This window comes from Ovis canadensis, chromosome 15, assembly GCF_042477335.2.
Source record: "Ovis canadensis isolate MfBH-ARS-UI-01 breed Bighorn chromosome 15, ARS-UI_OviCan_v2, whole genome shotgun sequence".
NCBI classification, from domain to species: Eukaryota; Metazoa; Chordata; class Mammalia; order Artiodactyla; family Bovidae; genus Ovis; species Ovis canadensis.
Window position 1 is genome coordinate 6327885 of NC_091259.1, and position 23178 is coordinate 6351062.

Here is a 23178-nt window from a genome sequence, read left to right on the forward strand (position 1 = left end):
ACGTGATTTCCGGGTGGGGCCCACGTGATTTCCGGGTGGGGCCCACGTGATTTCCGGGTGGGGCCCACGTGATTTCCGGGTGGGGCCCACGTGATTTCCGGGAGGGGCCCATGTGATTTCCGGGTGGGGCCCACGTGATTTCCGGGTGGGGCCCACGTGATTTCCGGGTGGGGCCCACGTGATTTCCGGGTGGGGCCCACGTGATTTCCGGGTGGGGCCCACGTGATTTCCCCGTGGGGCCCACGTGATTTCCCCGTGGGGCCCACGTGATTTCCCCGTGGGGCCCACGTGATTTCCGGGTGGGGCCCACGTGATTTCCGTGTGGGGCCCACGTGATTTCCGGGTGGGGCCCACGTGATTTCCGGGTGGGGCCCACGTGATTTCCCCGTGGGGCCCACGTGATTTCCCCGTGGGGCCCACGTGATTTCCGGGTGGGGCCCACGTGATTTCCGGGTGGGGCCCACGTGATTTCCCGGGTGGGGCCCACGTGATTTCCGGGTGGGGCCCACGTGATTTCCGGGAGGGGCCCACGTGATTTCCGGGTGGGGCCCACGTGATTTCCGGGTGGGGCCCACGTGATTTCCGGGTGGGGCCCACGTGATTTCCGGGTGGGGGCCCACGTGATTTCCGGGTGGGGCCCACGTGATATCCGGGTGGGGCCCACGTGATATCCGGGTGGGGCCCACGTGATTTCCGGGTGGGGCCCACGTGATTTCCGGGTGGGGCCCACGTGATTTCCCCTGGGGGCCCACGTGATTTCCGGGTGGGGCCCACGTGATTTCCGGGTGGGGCCCACGTGATTTCCGGGTGGGGCCCACGTGATTTCCGGGTGGGGCCCACGTGATTTCCGGGTGGGGCCCACGTGATTTCCCCGTGGGGCCCACGTGATTTCCCCGTGGGGCCCACGTGATTTCCCCGTGGGGCCCACGTGATTTCCGGGTGGGGCCCACGTGATTTCCGTGTGGGGCCCACGTGATTTCCGGGTGGGGCCCACGTGATTTCCGGGTGGGGCCCACGTGATTTCCCCGTGGGGCCCACGTGATTTCCCCGTGGGGCCCACGTGATTTCCGGGTGGGGCCCACGTGATTTCCGGGTGGGGCCCACGTGATTTCAGGGTGGGGCCCACGTGATTTCCTTGTGGGGCCCACGTGATTTCCCCTGGGGGCCCACGTGATTTCCGGGTGGGGCCCACGTGATTTCCGGGTGGGGCCCACGTGATTTCCGGGTGGGGCCCACGTGATTTCCGGGTGGGGCCCACGTGATTTCCGGGTGGGACCCACGTGATTTCCGGGTGGGGCCCACGTGATTTCCGGTGGGGCCCACGTGATTTCCGGGTGGGGCCCACGTGATTTCCGGGTGGGGCCCACGTGATTTCCGGGTGGGGCCCACGTGATTTCCCCGTGGGGCCCACGTGATTTCCCCGTGGGGCCCACGTGATTTCCGGGTGGGCCCCACGTGATTTCCGGGTGGGGCCCACGTGATTTCCCCGTGGGGCCCACGTGATTTCCCCGTGGGGCCCACGTGATTTCCGGGTGGGGCCCACGTGATTTCCGGGTGGGGCCCACGTGATTTCCGGGTGGGGCCCACGTGATTTCCGGGTGGGGCCCACGTGATTTCCGGGTGGGGCCCACGTGATATCCGGGTGGGGCCCACGTGATTTCCGGGTGGGGCCCACGTGATTTCCGGGTGGGGCCCACGTGATTTCCCCTGGGGGCCCACGTGATTTCCGGGTGGGGCCCACGTGATTTCCGGGTGGGGCCCACGTGATTTCCGGGTGGGGCCCACGTGATTTCCGGGTGGGGCCCACGTGATTTCCGGGTGGGGCCCACGTGATTTCCCCGTGGGGCCCACGTGATTTCCCCGTGGGGCCCACGTGATTTCCCCGTGGGGCCCACGTGATTTCCGGGTGGGCCCCACGTGATTTCTGGGTGGGGCCCACGTGATTTCCGGGTGGGGCCCACGTGATTTCCGGGTGGGGCCCACGTGATTTCCGGGTGGGGCCCACGTGATTTCCGGGTGGGGCCCACGTGATTTCCGGGTGGGGCCCACGTGATTTCCGGGTGGGGCCCACGTGATTTCCGGGTGGGGCCCACGTGATATCCGGGTGGGGCCCACGTGATTTCCGGGTGGGGCCCACGTGATTTCCGGGTGGGGCCCACGTGATTTCCCCTGGGGGCCCACGTGATTTCCGGGTAGGGCCCACGTGATTTCCGGGTGGGGCCCACGTGATTTCCGGGTGGGGCCCACGTGATTTCCGGGTGGGGCCCACGTGATTTCCGGGTGGGGCCCACGTGATTTCCGGGTGGGGCCCACGTGATTTCCGGGTGGGGCCCACGTGATTTCCGGGTGGGGCCCACGTGATTTCCGGGTGGGGCCCACGTGATTTCCGGGTGGGGCCCACGTGATTTCCGGGTGGGGCCCACGTGATTTCCGGGTGGGGCCCACGTGATTTCCGGGTGGGGCCCACGTGATTTCCGGGTGGGGCCCACGTGATATCCGGGTGGGGCCCACGTGATTTCCGGGTGGGGCCCACGTGATTTCCGGGTGGGGCCCACGTGATTTCCCCTGGGGGCCCACGTGATTTCCGGGTGGGGCCCACGTGATTTCCGGGTGGGGCCCACGTGATTTCCGGGTGGGGCCCACGTGATTTCCGGGTGGGCCCACGTGATTTCCGGGTGGGGCCCACGTGATTTCCCCGTGGGGCCCACGTGATTTCCCCATGGGGCCCACGTGATTTCCCCGTGGGGCCCACGTGATCTCCGGGTGGGGCCCACGTGATCTCCGGGTGGGGCCCACGTGATTTCCGGGTGGGGCCCACGTGATTTCCGGGTGGGGCCCACGTGATTTCCGGGTGGGGCCCACGTGATTTCCGGTGGGGCCCACGTGATTTCCGGTGGGGCCCACGTGATTTCCGGGTGGGGCCCACGTGATTTCCGGGTGGGGCCCACGTGATTTCCGGGTGGGGCCCACGTGATTTCCGGGTGGGCCCCACGTGATTTCCGGGTGGGGCCCACGTGATTTCCGGGTGGGGCCCACGTGATTTCCGGGTGGGGCCCACGTGATTTCCGGGTGGGGCCCACGTGATTTCCGGGTGGGGCCCACGTGATTTCCGGGTGGGGCCCACGTGATTTCCGGTTGGGGCCCACGTGATTTCCGGGTGGGGCCCACGTGATTTCCGGGTGGGGCCCACTTGATTTCCGGGTGGGGCCCACGTGATTTCCGGGTGGGGCCCACGTGATTTCCGGGTGGGGCCCACGTGATATCCGGGTGGGGCCCACGTGATTTCTGGGTGGGGCCCACGTGATTTCCGGGTGGGGCCCACGTGATTTCCCCTGGGGGCCCACGTGATTTCCGGGTGGGGCCCACGTGATTTCCGGGTGGGGCCCACGTGATTTCCGGGTGGGGCCCACGTGATTTCCGGGTGGGGCCCACGTGATTTCCGGGTGGGGCCCACGTGATTTCCCCGTGGGGCCCACGTGATTTCCCCGTGGGGCCCACGTGATTTCCGGGTGGGCCCCACGTGATTTCCGGGTGGGGCCCACGTGATTTCCGGGTGGGGCCCACGTGATTTCCGGGTGGGGCCCACGTGATTTCCGGGTGGGGCCCACGTGATTTCAGGGTGGGGCCCACGTGATTTCCGGGTGGGGCCCACGTGATTTCCGGGTGGGGCCCACGTGATTTCCGGGTGGGGCCCACGTGATTTCCGGGTGGGGCCCACGTGATTTCCGGGTGGGCCCCACGTGATTTCCCCGTGGGGCCCACGTGATTTCCGGGTGGGGCCCACGTGATTTCCGGGTGGGGCCCACGTGATTTCCGGGTGGGGCCCACGTGATTTCCGGGTGGGGCCCACGTGATTTCCGGGTGGGGCCCACGTGATTTCCGGGTGGGGCCCACGTGATTTCCGGGTGGGGCCCACGTGATTTCCGGGTGGGGCCCACGTGATTTCCCCGTGGGGCCCACGTGATTTCCGGGTGGGGCCCACGTGATTTCCGGGTGGGGCCCACGTGATTTCCGGGTGGGGCCCACGTGATTTCCCCTGGGGGCCCACGTGATTTCCGGGTGGGGCCCACGTGATTTCCGGGTGGGGCCCACGTGATTTCCGGGTGGGGCCCACGTGATTTCCGGGTGGGGCCCACGTGATTTCCGGGTGGGGCCCACGTGATTTCCGGGTGGGGCCCACGTGATTTCCGGGTGGGGCCCACGTGATTTCCGGGTGGGGCCCACGTGATTTCCCCTGGGGGCCCACGTGATTTCCGGGTGGGGCCCTCGTGATTTCCGGGTGGGGCCCACGTGATTTCCGGGTGGGGCCCACGTGATTTCCGGGTGGGGCCCACGTGATTTCCGGGTGGGGCCCACGTGATTTCCGGGTGGGGCCCACGTGATTTCCGGGTGGGCCCACGTGATTTCCGGGTGGGGCCCACGTGATTTCCCCGTGGGGCCCACGTGATTTCCCCGTGGGGCCCACGTGATTTCCCCGTGGGGCCCACGTGATCTCCGGGTGGGGCCCACGTGATCTCCGGGTGGGGCCCACGTGATTTCCGGGTGGGGCCCACGTGATTTCCGGGTGGGGCCCACGTGATTTCCGGGTGGGGCCCACGTGATTTCCGGGTGGGGCCCACGTGATTTCCGGGTGGGCCCACGTGATTTCCGGGTGGGGCCCACGTGATTTCCCCGTGGGGCCCACGTGATTTCCCCGTGGGGCCCACGTGATTTCCCCGTGGGGCCCACGTGATCTCCGGGTGGGGCCCACGTGATTTCCGGGTGGGGCCCACGTGATTTCCGGGTGGGCCCCACGTGATTTCCGGGTGGGGCCCACGTGATTTCCGGGTGGGGCCCACGTGATTTCCGGGTGGGGCCCACGTGATTTCCGGGTGGGGCCCACGTGATTTCCGGGTGGGGCCCACGTGATTTCCGGGTGGGGCCCACGTGATTTCCGGTTGGGGCCCACGTGATTTCCGGGTGGGGCCCACGTGATTTCCGGGTGGGGCCCACGTGATTTCCGGGTGGGGCCCACGTGATTTCCGGGTGGGGCCCACGTGATTTCCGGGTGGGGCCCACGTGATTTCCGGGTGGGGCCCACGTGATTTCCGGGTGGGGCCCACGTGATTTCCGGTTGGGGCCCACGTGATTTCCGGTTGGGGCCCACGTGATTTCCGGGTGGGGCCCACTTGATTTCCGGGTGGGGCCCACGTGATTTCCGGGTGGGGCCCACGTGATTTCCGGGTGGGGCCCACGTGATATCCGGGTGGGGCCCACGTGATTTCTGGGTGGGGCCCACGTGATTTCCGGGTGGGGCCCACGTGATTTCCCCTGGGGGCCCACGTGATTTCCGGGTGGGGCCCACGTGATTTCCGGGTGGGGCCCACGTGATTTCCGGGTGGGGCCCACGTGATTTCCGGGTGGGGCCCACGTGATTTCCGGGTGGGGCCCACGTGATTTCCCCGTGGGGCCCACGTGATTTCCCCGTGGGGCCCACGTGATTTCCGGGTGGGCCCCACGTGATTTCCGGGTGGGGCCCACGTGATTTCCGGGTGGGGCCCACGTGATTTCCGGGTGGGGCCCACGTGATTTCCGGGTGGGGCCCACGTGATTTCCGGGTGGGGCCCACGTGATTTCAGGGTGGGGCCCACGTGATTTCCGGGTGGGGCCCACGTGATTTCCGGGTGGGGCCCACGTGATTTCCGGGTGGGGCCCACGTGATTTCCGGGTGGGGCCCACGTGATTTCCGGGTGGGCCCCACGTGATTTCCCCGTGGGGCCCACGTGATTTCCGGGTGGGGCCCACGTGATTTCCCCGTGGGGCCCACGTGATTTCCGGGTGGGGCCCACGTGATTTCCGGGTGGGGCCCACGTGATTTCCGGGTGGGGCCCACGTGATTTCCGGGTGGGGCCCACGTGATTTCCGGGTGGGGCCCACGTGATTTCCGGGTGGGGCCCACGTGATTTCCGGGTGGGGCCCACGTGATTTCCCCGTGGGGCCCACGTGATTTCCGGGTGGGGCCCACGTGATTTCCGGGTGGGGCCCACGTGATTTCCGGGTGGGGCCCACGTGATTTCCCCTGGGGGCCCACGTGATTTCCGGGTGGGGCCCACGTGATTTCCGGGTGGGGCCCACGTGATTTCCGGGTGGGGCCCACGTGATTTCCGGGTGGGGCCCACGTGATTTCCCCGTGGGGCCCACGTGATTTCCGGGTGGGGCCCACGTGATTTCCGGGTGGGGCCCACGTGATTTCCGGGTGGGGCCCACGTGATTTCCCCTGGGGGCCCACGTGATTTCCGGGTGGGGCCCTCGTGATTTCCGGGTGGGGCCCACGTGATTTCCGGGTGGGGCCCACGTGATTTCCGGGTGGGGCCCACGTGATTTCCGGGTGGGGCCCACGTGATTTCCGGGTGGGGCCCACGTGATTTCCGGGTGGGGCCCACGTGATTTCCGGGTGGGGCCCACGTGATTTCCGGGTGGGGCCCACGTGATTTCCAGGTGGGGCCCACGTGATTTCCCCGTGGGGCCCACGTGATTTCCGGGTGGGGCCCACGTGATTTCCGGGTGGGGCCCACGTGATTTCCGGGTGGGGCCCACGTGATTTCCGGGTGGGGCCCACGTGATTTCCGGGTGGGACCCACGTGATTTCCCCGTGGGGCCCACGTGATTTCCGGGTGAGGCCCACGTGTTTTCCGGGTGGGGCCCACGTGATATCCGGGTGGGGCCCACGTGATTTCCCCTGGGGGCCCACGTGATTTCCGGGTGGGGCCCACGTGATTTCCCCTGGGGGCCCACGTGATTTCCGGGTAGGGCCCACGTGATTTCCGGGTGGGGCCCACGTGATTTCCGGGTGGGGCCCACGTGATTTCCGGGTGGGACCCACGTGATTTCCCCGTGGGGCCCACGTGATTTCCGGGTGGGGCCCACGTGATTTCCCCGTGGGGCCCACGTGATTTCCCCGTGGGGCCCACGTGATTTCCGGGTGGGCCCCACGTGATTTCCGGGTGGGGCCCACGTGATTTCCGGGTGGGGCCCACGTGATTTCCGGGTGGGGCCCACGTGATTTCCGGGTGGGGCCCACGTGATTTCCGGGTGGGGCCCACGTGATATCCGGGTGGGGCCCACGTGATTTCCGGGTGGGGCCCACGTGATTTCCGGGTGGGGCCCACGTGATTTCCGGGTGGGGCCCACGTGATTTCCGGGTGGGGCCCACGTGATTTCCGGGTGGGGCCCACGTGATTTCCGGGTGGGGCCCACGTGATTTCCGGGTGGGGCCCACGTGATTTCCGGGTGGGGCCCACGTGATTTCCCCGTGGGGCCCACGTGATTTCCGGGTGGGCCCCACGTGATTTCCGGGTGGGGCCCACGTGATTTCCGGGTGGGGCCCACGTTTTTTCCGGGTGGGGCCCACGTGATTTCCCCTGGGGGCCCACGTGATTTCCGGGTGGGGCCCACGTGATTTCCGGGTGGGGCCCACGTGATTTCCGGGTGGGGCCCACGTGATATCCGGGTGGGGCCCACGTGATTTCCGGGTGGGGCCCACGTGATTTCCGGGTGGGGCCCACGTGATTTCCCCGTGGGGCCCACGTGATTTCCGGGTGGGGCCCACGTGATTTCCTTGTGGGGCCCACGTGATTTCCCCTGGGGGCCCACGTGATTTCCGGGTGGGGCCCACGTGATTTCCGGGTGGGGCCCACGTGATTTCCGGGTGGGGCCCACGTGATTTCCGGGTGGGGCCCACGTGATTTCCGGGTGGGGCCCACGTGATTTCAGGGTGGGGCCCACGTGATTTCCGGGTGGGGCCCACGTGATTTCCGGGTGGGGCCCACGTGATTTCCGGGTGGGGCCCACGTGATTTCCGGGTGGGGCCCACGTGATTTCCGGGTGGGGCCCACGTGATTTCCCCGTGGGGCCCACGTGATTTCCGGGTGGGGCCCACGTGATTTCCCAGTGGGGCCCACGTGATTTCCGGGTGGGGCCCACGTGATTTCCGGGTGGGGCCCACGTGATTTCCGGGTGGGGCCCACGTGATTTCCGGGTGGGGCCCACGTGATTTCCGGGTGGGGCCCACGTGATTTCCGGGTGGGGCCCACGTGATTTCCCCGTGGGGCCCACGTGATTTCCGGGTGGGGCCCACGTGATTTCCGGGTGGGGCCCACGTGATTTCCCCTGGGGGCCCACGTGATTTCCGGGTGGGGCCCACGTGATTTCCGGGTGGGGCCCACGTGATTTCCGGGTGGGGCCCACGTGATTTCCGGGTGGGGCCCACGTGATTTCCGGGTGGGGCCCACGTGATTTCCGGGTGGGGCCCACGTGATTTCCGGGTGGGGCCCACGTGATTTCCGGGTGGGGCCCACGTGATTTCCGGGTGGGGCCCACGTGATTTCCGGGTGGGGCCCACGTGATTTCCGGGTGGGGCCCACGTGATTTCTGGGTGGTGCCCACGTGATTTCCCCGTCGGGCCCACGTGATTTCCGGGTGGGGCCCACGTGATTTCCGGGTGGGGCCCACGTGATTTCCGGGTGGGGCCCACGTGATTTCCGGGTGGGGCCCACGTGATTTCCGGGTGGGGCCCACGTGATTTCCGGGTGGGGCCCATGTGATTTCCCCGTGGGGCCCACGTGATTTCCCCGTGGGGCCCACGTGATTTCCGGGTGGGGCCCACGTGATTTCCGGGTGGGGCCCACGTGATTTCCGGGTGGGGCCCACGTGATTTCCTTGTGGGGCCCACGTGATTTCCCCTGGGGGCCCACGTGATTTCCGGGTGGGCCCCACGTGATTTCCGTGTGGGGACCACGTGATTTCCGGGTGGAGCCCACGTGATTTCCGGGTGGGGCCCACGTGATTTCCGGGTGGGGCCCACGTGATTTCCGGGTGGGGCCCACGTGATTTCCGGGTGGGGCCCACGTGATTTCCGGGTGTGGCCCACGTGATTTCCGGGTGGGGCCCACGTGATTTCCCCGTGGGGCCCACGTGATTTCCGGGTGGGGCCCACGTGATTTCCGGGTGGGGCCCACGTGATTTCCGGGTGGGGCCCACGTGATTTCCGGGTGGGGCCCACGTGATTTCCGGGTGGGGCCCACGTGATTTCCGGGTGGGGCCCACGTGATTTCCGGGTGGGGCCCACGTGATTTCCGGGTGGGGCCCACGTGATTTCCGGGTGGGGCCCACGTGATTTCCGGGTGGGGCCCACGTGATTTCCGGGTGGGGCCCACGTGATTTCCCCTGGGGTCCCACGTGATTTCCGGGTGGGGCCCACGTGATTTCCGGGTGGGGCCCACGTGATTTCCGGGTGGGGCCCACGTGATTTCCCCGTGGGGCCCACGTGATTTCCGGGTGGGGCCCACGTGATTTCCGGGTGGGTCCCACGTGATTTCCGGGTGGGGCCCACGTGATTTCCGGGTGGGGCCCACGTGATTTCCGTGTGGGGCCTACGTGATTTCCGGGTGGGGCCCACGTGATTTCCGGGTGGGGCCCACGTGATTTCCGGGTGGGGCCCACGTGATTTCCCCGTGGGGCCCACGTGATTTCCGGGTGGGGCCCACGTGATTTCCGGGTGGGGCCCACGTGATTTCCGGGTGGGGCCCACGTGATTTCCGGGTGGGGCCCACGTGATTTCCGGGTGGGGCCCACGTGATTTCCGGGAGGGGCCCACGTGATTTCCGGGTGGGGCCCACGTGATTTCCGGGTGGGGCCCACGTGATTTCCGGGTGGGGCCCACGTGATTTCCGGGTGGGGCCCACGTGATTTCCGGGTGGGGCCCACGTGATTTCCCCGTGGGGCCCACGTGATTTCCCCGTGGGGCCCACGTGATTTCCCCGTGGGGCCCACGTGATTTCCGGGTGGGGCCCACGTGATTTCCGTGTGGGGCCCACGTGATTTCCGGGTGGGGCCCACGTGATTTCCGGGTGGGGCCCACGTGATTTCCCCGTGGGGCCCACGTGATTTCCCCGTGGGGCCCACGTGATTTCCGGGTGGGGCCCACGTGATTTCCGGGTGGGGCCCACGTGATTTCCGGGTGGGGCCCACGTGATTTCCGGGTGGGGCCCACGTGATTTCCGGGAGGGGCCCACGTGATTTCCGGGTGGGGCCCACGTGATTTCCGGGTGGGGCCCACGTGATTTCCGGGTGGGGCCCACGTGATTTCCGGGTGGGGCCCACGTGATTTCCGGGTGGGGCCCACGTGATATCCGGGTGGGGCCCACGTGATATCCGGGTGGGGCCCACGTGATTTCCGGGTGGGGCCCACGTGATTTCCGGGTGGGGCCCACGTGATTTCCCCTGGGGGCCCACGTGATTTCCGGGTGGGGCCCACGTGATTTCCGGGTGGGGCCCACGTGATTTCCGGGTGGGGCCCACGTGATTTCCGGGTGGGGCCCACGTGATTTCCGGGTGGGGCCCACGTGATTTCCCCGTGGGGCCCACGTGATTTCCCCGTGGGGCCCACGTGATTTCCCCGTGGGGCCCACGTGATTTCCGGGTGGGGCCCACGTGATTTCCGTGTGGGGCCCACGTGATTTCCGGGTGGGGCCCACGTGATTTCCGGGTGGGGCCCACGTGATTTCCCCGTGGGGCCCACGTGATTTCCCCGTGGGGCCCACGTGATTTCCGGGTGGGGCCCACGTGATTTCCGGGTGGGGCCCACGTGATTTCAGGGTGGGGCCCACGTGATTTCCTTGTGGGGCCCACGTGATTTCCCCTGGGGGCCCACGTGATTTCCGGGTGGGGCCCACGTGATTTCCGGGTGGGGCCCACGTGATTTCCGGGTGGGGCCCACGTGATTTCCGGGTGGGGCCCACGTGATTTCCGGGTGGGACCCACGTGATTTCCGGGTGGGGCCCACGTGATTTCCGGTGGGGCCCACGTGATTTCCGGGTGGGGCCCACGTGATTTCCGGGTGGGGCCCACGTGATTTCCGGGTGGGGCCCACGTGATTTCCCCGTGGGGCCCACGTGATTTCCCCGTGGGGCCCACGTGATTTCCGGGTGGGCCCCACGTGATTTCCGGGTGGGGCCCACGTGATTTCCCCGTGGGGCCCACGTGATTTCCCCGTGGGGCCCACGTGATTTCCGGGTGGGGCCCACGTGATTTCCGGGTGGGGCCCACGTGATTTCCGGGTGGGGCCCACGTGATTTCCGGGTGGGGCCCACGTGATTTCCGGGTGGGGCCCACGTGATATCCGGGTGGGGCCCACGTGATTTCCGGGTGGGGCCCACGTGATTTCCGGGTGGGGCCCACGTGATTTCCCCTGGGGGCCCACGTGATTTCCGGGTGGGGCCCACGTGATTTCCGGGTGGGGCCCACGTGATTTCCGGGTGGGGCCCACGTGATTTCCGGGTGGGGCCCACGTGATTTCCGGGTGGGGCCCACGTGATTTCCCCGTGGGGCCCACGTGATTTCCCCGTGGGGCCCACGTGATTTCCCCGTGGGGCCCACGTGATTTCCGGGTGGGCCCCACGTGATTTCTGGGTGGGGCCCACGTGATTTCCGGGTGGGGCCCACGTGATTTCCGGGTGGGGCCCACGTGATTTCCGGGTGGGGCCCACGTGATTTCCGGGTGGGGCCCACGTGATTTCCGGGTGGGGCCCACGTGATTTCCGGGTGGGGCCCACGTGATTTCCGGGTGGGGCCCACGTGATATCCGGGTGGGGCCCACGTGATTTCCGGGTGGGGCCCACGTGATTTCCGGGTGGGGCCCACGTGATTTCCCCTGGGGGCCCACGTGATTTCCGGGTAGGGCCCACGTGATTTCCGGGTGGGGCCCACGTGATTTCCGGGTGGGGCCCACGTGATTTCCGGGTGGGGCCCACGTGATTTCCGGGTGGGGCCCACGTGATTTCCGGGTGGGGCCCACGTGATTTCCGGGTGGGGCCCACGTGATTTCCGGGTGGGGCCCACGTGATTTCCGGGTGGGGCCCACGTGATTTCCGGGTGGGGCCCACGTGATTTCCGGGTGGGGCCCACGTGATTTCCGGGTGGGGCCCACGTGATTTCCGGGTGGGGCCCACGTGATATCCGGGTGGGGCCCACGTGATTTCCGGGTGGGGCCCACGTGATTTCCGGGTGGGGCCCACGTGATTTCCCCTGGGGGCCCACGTGATTTCCGGGTGGGGCCCACGTGATTTCCGGGTGGGGCCCACGTGATTTCCGGGTGGGGCCCACGTGATTTCCGGGTGGGCCCACGTGATTTCCGGGTGGGGCCCACGTGATTTCCCCGTGGGGCCCACGTGATTTCCCCATGGGGCCCACGTGATTTCCCCGTGGGGCCCACGTGATCTCCGGGTGGGGCCCACGTGATCTCCGGGTGGGGCCCACGTGATTTCCGGGTGGGGCCCACGTGATTTCCGGGTGGGGCCCACGTGATTTCCGGGTGGGGCCCACGTGATTTCCGGTGGGGCCCACGTGATTTCCGGTGGGGCCCACGTGATTTCCGGGTGGGGCCCACGTGATTTCCGGGTGGGGCCCACGTGATTTCCGGGTGGGGCCCACGTGATTTCCGGGTGGGCCCCACGTGATTTCCGGGTGGGGCCCACGTGATTTCCGGGTGGGGCCCACGTGATTTCCGGGTGGGGCCCACGTGATTTCCGGGTGGGGCCCACGTGATTTCCGGGTGGGGCCCACGTGATTTCCGGGTGGGGCCCACGTGATTTCCGGTTGGGGCCCACGTGATTTCCGGGTGGGGCCCACGTGATTTCCGGGTGGGGCCCACTTGATTTCCGGGTGGGGCCCACGTGATTTCCGGGTGGGGCCCACGTGATTTCCGGGTGGGGCCCACGTGATATCCGGGTGGGGCCCACGTGATTTCTGGGTGGGGCCCACGTGATTTCCGGGTGGGGCCCACGTGATTTCCCCTGGGGGCCCACGTGATTTCCGGGTGGGGCCCACGTGATTTCCGGGTGGGGCCCACGTGATTTCCGGGTGGGGCCCACGTGATTTCCGGGTGGGGCCCACGTGATTTCCGGGTGGGGCCCACGTGATTTCCCCGTGGGGCCCACGTGATTTCCCCGTGGGGCCCACGTGATTTCCGGGTGGGCCCCACGTGATTTCCGGGTGGGGCCCACGTGATTTCCGGGTGGGGCCCACGTGATTTCCGGGTGGGGCCCACGTGATTTCCGGGTGGGGCCCACGTGATTTCCGGGTGGGGCCCACGTGATTTCAGGGTGGGGCCCACGTGATTTCCGGGTGGGGCCCACGTGATTTCCGGGTGGGGCCCACGTGATTTCCGGGTGGGGCCCACGTGATTTCCGGGTGGGGCCCACGTGATTTCCGGGTGGGCCCCACGTGATTTCCCCGTGGGGCCCACGTGATTTCCGGGTGGGGCCCACGTGATTTCCGGGTGGGGCCCACGTGATTTCCGGGTGGGGCCCACGTGATTTCCGGGTGGGGCCCACGTGATTTCCGGGTGGGGCCCACGTGATTTCCGGGTGGGGCCCACGTGATTTCCGGGTGGGGCCCACGTGATTTCCGGGTGGGGCCCACGTGATTTCCCCGTGGGGCCCACGTGATTTCCGGGTGGGGCCCACGTGATTTCCGGGTGGGGCCCACGTGATTTCCGGGTGGGGCCCACGTGATTTCCCCTGGGGGCCCACGTGATTTCCGGGTGGGGCCCACGTGATTTCCGGGTGGGGCCCACGTGATTTCCGGGTGGGGCCCACGTGATTTCCGGGTGGGGCCCACGTGATTTCCGGGTGGGGCCCACGTGATTTCCGGGTGGGGCCCACGTGATTTCCGGGTGGGGCCCACGTGATTTCCGGGTGGGGCCCACGTGATTTCCCCTGGGGGCCCACGTGATTTCCGGGTGGGGCCCTCGTGATTTCCGGGTGGGGCCCACGTGATTTCCGGGTGGGGCCCACGTGATTTCCGGGTGGGGCCCACGTGATTTCCGGGTGGGGCCCACGTGATTTCCGGGTGGGGCCCACGTGATTTCCGGGTGGGGCCCACGTGATTTCCGGGTGGGGCCCACGTGATTTCCGGGTGGGGCCCACGTGATTTCCAGGTGGGGCCCACGTGATTTCCCCGTGGGGCCCACGTGATTTCCGGGTGGGGCCCACGTGATTTCCGGGTGTGGCCCACGTGATTTCCGGGTGGGGCCCACGTGATTTCCGGGTGGGGCCCACGTGATTTCCGGGTGGGACCCAAGTGATTTCCCCGTGGGGCCCACATGATTTCCGGGTGAGGCCCACGTGTTTTCCGGGTGGGGCCCACGTGATATCCGGGTGGGGCCCACGTGATTTCCCCTGGGGGCCCACGTGATTTCCGGGTGGGGCCCACGTGATTTCCCCTGGGGGCCCACGTGATTTCCGGGTAGGGCCCACGTGATTTCCGGGTGGGGCCCACGTGATTTCCGGGTGGGGCCCACGTGATTTCCGGGTGGGACCCACGTGATTTCCCCGTGGGGCCCACGTGATTTCCGGGTGGGGCCCACGTGATTTCCCCGTGGGGCCCACGTGATTTCCCCGTGGGGCCCACGTGATTTCCGGGTGGGCCCCACGTGATTTCCGGGTGGGGCCCACGTGATTTCCGGGTGGGGCCCACGTGATTTCCGGGTGGGGCCCACGTGATTTCCGGGTGGGGCCCACGTGATTTCCGGGTGGGGCCCACGTGATATCCGGGTGGGGCCCACGTGATTTCCGGGTGGGGCCCACGTGATTTCCGGGTGGGGCCCACGTGATTTCCGGGTGGGGCCCACGTGATTTCCGGGTGGGGCCCACGTGATTTCCGGGTGGGGCCCACGTGATTTCCGGGTGGGGCCCACGTGATTTCCGGGTGGGGCCCACGTGATTTCCGGGTGGGGCCCACGTGATTTCCCCGTGGGGCCCACGTGATTTCCGGGTGGGCCCCACGTGATTTCCGGGTGGGGCCCACGTGATTTCCGGGTGGGGCCCACGTTTTTTCCGGGTGGGGCCCACGTGATTTCCCCTGGGGGCCCACGTGATTTCCGGGTGGGGCCCACGTGATTTCCGGGTGGGGCCCACGTGATTTCCGGGTGGGGCCCACGTGATATCCGGGTGGGGCCCACGTGATTTCCGGGTGGGGCCCACGTGATTTCCGGGTGGGGCCCACGTGATTTCCCCGTGGGGCCCACGTGATTTCCGGGTGGGGCCCACGTGATTTCCTTGTGGGGCCCACGTGATTTCCCCTGGGGGCCCACGTGATTTCCGGGTGGGGCCCACGTGATTTCCGGGTGGGGCCCACGTGATTTCCGGGTGGGGCCCACGTGATTTCCCCTGGGGTCCCACGTGATTTCCGGGTGGGGCCCACGTGATTTCCGGGTGGGGCCCACGTGATTTCCGGGTGGGGCCCACGTGATTTCCCCGTGGGGCCCACGTGATTTCCGGGTGGGGCCCACGTGATTTCCGGGTGGGTCCCACGTGATTTCCGGGTGGGGCCCACGTGATTTCCGGGTGGGGCCCACGTGATTTCCGTGTGGGGCCTACGTGATTTCCGGGTGGGGCCCACGTGATTTCCGGGTGGGGCCCACGTGATTTCCGGGTGGGGCCCACGTGATTTCCCCGTGGGGCCCACGTGATTTCCGGGTGGGGCCCACGTTATTTCCGGGTGGGGCCCACGTGATTTCCGGGTGGGGCCCACGTGATTTCCGGGTGGGGCCCACGTGATTTCCGGGTGGGGCCCACGTGATTTCCGGGAGGGGCCCACGTGATTTCCGGGTGGGGCCCACGTGATTTCCGGGTGGGGCCCACGTGATTTCCGGGTGGGGCCCACGTGATTTCCGGGTGGGGCCCACGTGATTTCCGGGTGGGGCCCACGTGATATCCGGGTGGGGCCCACGTGATATCCGGGTGGGGCCCACGTGATTTCCGGGTGGGGCCCACGTGATTTCCGGGTGGGGCCCACGTGATTTCCCCTGGGGGCCCACGTGATTTCCGGGTGGGGCCCACGTGATTTCCGGGTGGGGCCCACGTGATTTCCGGGTGGGGCCCACGTGATTTCCGGGTGGGGCCCACGTGATTTCCGGGTGGGGCCCACGTGATTTCCCCGTGGGGCCCACGTGATTTCCCCGTGGGGCCCACGTGATTTCCCCGTGGGGCCCACGTGATTTCCGGGTGGGGCCCACGTGATTTCCGTGTGGGGCCCACGTGATTTCCGGGTGGGGCCCACGTGATTTCCGGGTGGGGCCCACGTGATTTCCCCGTGGGGCCCACGTGATTTCCCCGTGGGGCCCACGTGATTTCCGGGTGGGGCCCACGTGATTTCCGGGTGGGGCCCACGTGATTTCAGGGTGGGGCCCACGTGATTTCCTTGTGGGGCCCACGTGATTTCCCCTGGGGGCCCACGTGATTTCCGGGTGGGGCCCACGTGATTTCCGGGTGGGGCCCACGTGATTTCCGGGTGGGGCCCACGTGATTTCCGGGTGGGGCCCACGTGATTTCCGGGTGGGACCCACGTGATTTCCGGGTGGGGCCCACGTGATTTCCGGTGGGGCCCACGTGATTTCCGGGTGGGGCCCACGTGATTTCCGGGTGGGGCCCACGTGATTTCCGGGTGGGGCCCACGTGATTTCCGGGTGGGCCCCACGTGATTTCCGGGTGGGGCCCACGTGATTTCCGGGTGGGGCCCACGTGATTTCCGGGTGGGGCCCACGTGATTTCCGGGTGGGGCCCACGTGATTTCCGGGTGGGGCCCACGTGATTTCCGGGTGGGGCCCACGTGATTTCCGGTTGGGGCCCACGTGATTTCCGGGTGGGGCCCACGTGATTTCCGGGTGGGGCCCACTTGATTTCCGGGTGGGGCCCACGTGATTTCCGGGTGGGGCCCACGTGATTTCCGGGTGGGGCCCACGTGATATCCGGGTGGGGCCCACGTGATTTCTGGGTGGGGCCCACGTGATTTCCGGGTGGGGCCCACGTGATTTCCCCTGGGGGCCCACGTGATTTCCGGGTGGGGCCCACGTGATTTCCGGGTGGGGCCCACGTGATTTCCGGGTGGGGCCCACGTGATTTCCGGGTGGGGCCCACGTGATTTCCGGGTGGGGCCCACGTGATTTCCCCTGGGGGCCCACGTGATTTCCGGGTGGGGCCCACGTGATTTCCCCTGGGGGCCCACGTGATTTCCGGGTAGGGCCCACGTGATTTCCGGGTGGGGCCCACGTGATTTCCGGGTGGGGCCCACGTGATTTCCGGGTGGGGCCCACGTGATTTCCGGGTGGGGCCCACGTGATTTCCGGGTGGGGCCCACGTGATTTCCGGGTGGGGCCCACGTGATTTCCGGGTGGGGCCCACGTGATTTCCGGGTGGGGCCCACGTGATTTCCGGGTGGGGCCCACGTGATTTCCGGGTGGGGCCCACGTGATTTCAGGGTGGGGCCCACGTGATTTCCGGGTGGGGCCCACGTGATTTCCGGGTGGGGCCCACGTGATTTCCGGGTGGGGCCCACGTGATTTCCCCGTGGGGCCCACGTGATTTCCGGGTGGGCCCCACGTGATTTCCGGGTGGGCCCCACGTGATTTCCGGGTGGGGCCCACGTGATTTCAGGGTGGGGCCCACGTGATTTCCGGGTGGGGCCCACGTGATTTCCGGGTGGGGCCCACGTGATTTCCGGGTGGGGCCCACGTGATTTCCGGGTGGGGCCCACGTGATTTCCGGGTGGGGCCCACGTGATTTCCGGGTGGGGCCCACGTGATTTCCGGGTGGGGCCCACGTGATTTCCGGGTGGGGCCCACGTGATTTCCGGGTGGGGCCCACGTGATTTCCGGGTGGGGCCCACGTGATTTCCCCTGGGGTCCCACGTGATTTCCGGGTGGGGCCCACGTGATTTCCGGGTGGGGCCCACGTGATTTCCGGGTGGGGCCCACGTGATTTCCCCGTGGGGCCCACGTGATCTCCGGGTGGGGCCCACGTGATTTCCAGGTGGGTCCCACGTGATTTCCGGGTGGGGCCCACGTGATTTCCGGGTGGGGCCCACGTGATTTCCGTGTGGGACCTACGTGATTTCCGGGTGGGGCCCACGTGATTTCCGTGTGGGGCCCACGTGATTTCCGGGTGGGGCCCACGTGATTTCCGGGTGGGGCCCACGTGATTTCCGGGTGGGGCCCACGTGATTTCCGGGTGGGCCCCACGTGATTTCCGGGTGGGGCCTACGTGATTTCCGGGTGGGGCCCACGTGATTTCCGGGTGGGGCCCACGTGATTTCCCCGTGGTGCCCACGTGATTTCCGGGTGGGGCCCACGTGATTTCCGGGTGGGGCCCACGTGATTTCCGGGTGGGGCCCACGTGATTTCAGGGTGGGGCCCACGTGATTTCCGGGTGGGGCCCACGTGATTTCCGGGTGGGGCCCACGTGATTTCCGGGTGGGGCCCACGTGACTTCCGGGTGGGGCCCACGTGATTTCCGGGTGGGGCCCACGTGATTTCCGGGTGGGGCCCACGTGATTTCCCCGTGGGGCCCACGTGATTTCCGGGTGGGGCCCACGTGATTTCCGGGTGGGGCCCACGTGATTTCCGGGTGGGGCCCACGTGATTTCCGGGTGGGGCCCACGTGATTTCCGGGTGGGGCCCACGTGATTTCCGGGTGGGGCCCACGTGATTTCCGGGTGGGGCCCACGTGATTTCCGGGTGGGGCCCACGTGATTTCCGGGTGGGGCCCACGTGATTTCCGGGTGGGGCCCACGTGATTTCCGGGTGGGGCCCACGTGATTTCCCCTGGGGTCCCACGTGATTTCCGGGTGGGGCCCACGTGATTTCCGGGTGGGGCCCACGTGATTTCCGGGTGGGGCCCACGTGATTTCCGGGTGGGGCCCACGTGATTTCCGGGTGGGGCCCACGTGATTTCCGGGTGGGGCCCACGTGATTTCCGGGTGGGGCCCACGTGATTTCCGGGTGGGGCCCACGTGATTTCCCCGTGGGGCCCACGTGATTTCCGGGTGGGGCCCACGTGATTTCCCCGTGGGGCCCACGTGATTTCCGGGTGGGGCCCACGTGATTTCCGGGTGGGGCCCACGTGATTTCCGGGTGGGGCCCACGTGATTTCCGGGTGGGGCCCACGTGATTTCCGGGTGGGGCCCACGTGATTTCCGGGTGGGGCCCACGTGATTTCCGGGTGGGGCCCACGTGATTTCCGGGTGGGGCCCACGTGATTTCCCCGTGGGGCCCACGTGATTTCCGGGTGGGGCCCACGTGATTTCCGGGTGGGGCCCACGTGATTTCCGGGTGGGGCCCACGTGATTTCCCCTGGGGGCCCACGTGATTTCCGGGTGGGGCCCACGTGATTTCCGGGTGGGGCCCACGTGATTTCCGAGTGGGGCCCACGTGATTTCCGGGTGGGGCCCACGTGATTTCCGGGTGGGGCCCACGTGATTTCCAGGTGGGGCCCACGTGATTTCCGGGTGGGGCCCACGTGATTTCCGGGTGGGGCCCACGTGATTTCCGGGTGGGGCCCACGTGATTTCCGGGTGGGGCCCACGTGATTTCCGGGTGGGGCCCACGTGATTTCCCCGTCGGGCCCACGTGATTTCCGGGTGGGGCCCACGTGATTTCCGGGTGGGGCCCACGTGATTTCCGGGTGGGGCCCACGTGATTTCCCCTGGGGGCCCACGTGATTTCCGGGTGGGGCCCACGTGATTTCCGGGTGGGGCCCACGTGATTGCCGGGTGGGGCCCACGTGATTTCCGGGTGGGGCCCACGTGATTTCCGGGTGGGGCCCACGTGATTTCCGGGTGGGGCCCACGTGATTTCCGGGTGGGGCCCACGTGATTTCCGGGTGGGGCCCACGTGATTTCCGGGTGGGGCCCACGTGATTTCCCCTGGGGGCCCACGTGATTTCCGGGTGGGGCCCACGTGATTTCCGGGTGGGGCCCACGTGATTTCCGGGTGGGGCCCACGTGATTTCCGGGTGGGGCCCACGTGATTTCCGGGTGGGGCCCACGTGATTTCCGGGTGGGGCCCACGTGATTTCCGGGTGGGGCCCACGTGATTTCCGGGTGGGGCCCACGTGATTTCCGGGTGGGGCCCACGTGATTTCCGGGTGGGGCCCACGTGATTTCCGGGTGGGGCCCACGTGATTTCCCCTGGGGTCCCACGTGATTTCCGGGTGGGGCCCACGTGATTTCCGGGTGGGGCCCACGTGATTTCCGGGTGGGGCCCACGTGATTTCAGGGTGGGGCCCACGTGATTTCCCCTGGGGGCCCACGTGATTTCCGGGTGGGGCCCACGTGATTTCCGGGTGGGGCCCACGTGATTTCCGGGTGGGGCCCACGTGATTTCCCCGTGGGGCCCACGTGATTTCCGGGTGGGGCCCACGTGATTTCCGGGTGGGGCCCACGTGATTTCCGGGTGGGGCCCACGTGATTTCCGGGTGGGGCCCACGTGATTTCCGGGTGGGGCCCACGTGATTTCCCCGTGGGGCCCACGTGATTTCCGGGTGGGGCCCACGTGATTTCCCCGTGGGGCCCACGTGATTTCCGGGTGGGGCCCACGTGATTTCCGGGTGGGGCCCACGTGATTTCCGGGTGGGGCCCACGTGATTTCCGGGTGGGGCCCACGTGATTTCCGGGTGGGGCCCACGTGATTTCCGGGTGGGGCCCACGTGATTTCCGGGTGGGGCCCACGTGATTTCCCCGTGGGGCCCACGTGATTTCCGGGTGGGGCCCACGTGATTTCCGGGTGGGGCCCACGTGATTTCCGGGTGGGGCCCGCGTGATTTCCCCTGGGGGCCCACGTGATTTCCGGGTGGGGCCCACGTGATTTCCGGGTGGGGCCCACGTGATTTCCCCGTGGGGCCCACGTGATTTCCGGGTGGGGCCCACGTGATTTCCGGGTGGGGCCCACGTGATTTCCGGGTGGGGCCCACGTGATTTCCGGGTGGGGCCCACGTGATTTCCGGGTGGGGCCCACGTGATTTCCGGGTGGGGCCCACGTGATTTCCGGGTGGGGCCCACGTGATTTCCGGGTGGGGCCCACGTGATTTCCGGGTGGGGCCCACGTGATTTCCGGGTGGGGCCCACGTGATTTCCCCGTCGGGCCCACGTGATTTCCGGGTGGGGCCCACGTGATTTCCGGGTGGGGCCCACGTGATTTCCGGGTGGGGCCCACGTGATTTCCCCTGGGGGCCCACGTGATTTCCGGGTGGGGCCCACGTGATTTCCGGGTGGGGCCCACGTGATTTCCGGGTGGGGCCCACGTGATTTCCGGGTGGGGCCCACGTGATTTCCGGGTGGGGCCCACGTGATTTCCGGGTGGGGCCCACGTGATTTCCGGGTGGGGCCCACGTGATTTCCGGGTGGGGCCCACGTGATTTCCCCTGGGGGCCCACGTGATTTCCGGGTGGGGCCCTCGTGATTTCCGGGTGGGGCCCACGTGATTTCCGGGTGGGGCCCACGTGATTTCCGGGTGGGGCCCACGTGATTTCCGGGTGGGGCCCACGTGATTTCCGGGTGGGGCCCACGTGATTTCCGGGTGGGGCCCACGTGATTTCCGGGTGGGGCCCACGTGATTTCCGGGTGGGGCCCACGTGATTTCCAGGTGGGGCCCACGTGATTTCCCCGTGGGGCCCACGTGATTTCCGGGTGGGGCCCACGTGATTTCCGGGTGGGGCCCACGTGATTTCCGGGTGGGGCCCACGTGATTTCCGGGTGGGGCCCACGTGATTTCCGGGTGGGGCCCACGTGATTTCCGGGTGGGACCCACGTGATTTCCCCGTGGGGCCCACGTGATTTCCGGGTGGGGCCCACGTGTTTTCCGGGTGGGGCCCACGTGATATCCGGGTGGGGCCCACGTGATTTCCCCTGGGGGCCCACGTGATTTCCGGGTGGGGCCCACGTGATTTCCCCTGGGGGCCCACGTGATTTCTGGGTAGGGCCCACGTGATTTCCGGGTGGGGCCCACGTGATTTCCGGGTGGGGCCCACGTGATTTCCGGGTGGGGCCCACGTGATTTCCGGGTGGGGCCCACGTGATTTCCGGGTGGGGCCCACGTGATTTCCGGGTGGGGCCCACGTGATTTCCGGGTGGTGCCCACGTGATTTCCGGGTGGGGCCCACGTGATTTCCGGGTGGGGAGCACGTGATTTCCCCTGGGGGCCCACGTGATTTCCGGGTGGGGCCCACGTGATTTCCGGGTGGGGCCCACGTGATTTCCGGGTGGGGCCCACGTGATTTCCGGGTGGGGCCCACGTGATTTCCGGGTGGGGCCCACGTGATTTCCGGGTGGGGCCCACGTGATTTCCGGGTGGGGCCCACGTGATTTCCGGGTGGGGCCCACGTGATTTCCGGGTGGGGCCCACGTGATTTCCGGGTGGGGCCCACGTGATTTCAGGGTGGGGCCCACGTGATTTCCGGGTGGGGCCCACGTGATTTCCGGGTGGGGCCCACGTGATTTCTGGGTGGGGCCCACGTGATTTCCCCGCGGGGCCCACGTGATTTCCGGGTGGGCCCCACGTGATTTCCGGGTGGGCCCCACGTGATTTCCGGGTGGGGCCCACGTGATTTCCGGGTGGGGCCCACGTGATTTCCGGGTGGGGCCCACGTGATTTCCGGGTGGGGGCCACGTGATTTCCGGGTGGGGCCCACGTGATTTCCGGGTGGGGCCCACGTGATTTCCGGGTGGGGCCCACGTGATTTCCGGGTGGGGCCCACGTGATTTCCGGGTGGGGCCCACGTGATTTCCGGGTGGGGCCCACGTGATTTCCGGGTGGGGCCCACGTGATTTCCGGGTGGGGCCCACGTGACTTCCGGGTGGGGCCCACGTGATTTCCGGGTGGGGCCCACGTGATTTCCGGGTGGGGCCCACGTGATTTCCCCGTGGGGCCCACGTGATTTCCGGGTGGGGCCCACGTGATTTCCGGGTGGGGCCCACGTGATTTCCGGGTGGGGCCCACGTGATTTCCGGGTGGGGCCCACGTGATTTCCGTGTGGGGCCCACGTGATTTCCGGGTGGGGCCCACGTGATTTCCGTGTGGGGCCCACGTGATTTCCGGGTGGGGCCCACGTGATTTCCGGGTGGGGCCCACGTGATTTCCCCGTGGGGCCCACGTGATTTCCGGGTGGGGCCCACGTGATTTCCGGGTGGGCCCCACGTGATTTCCGGGTGGGGCCCACGTGATTTCCGGGTGGGGCCCACGTGATTTCCGGGTGGGGCCCACGTGATTTCCGGGTGGGCCCCACGTGATTTCCGGGTGGGGCCCACGTGATTTCCGGGTGGGGCCCACGTGATTTCCGGGTGGGGCCCACGTGATTTCAGGGTGGGGCC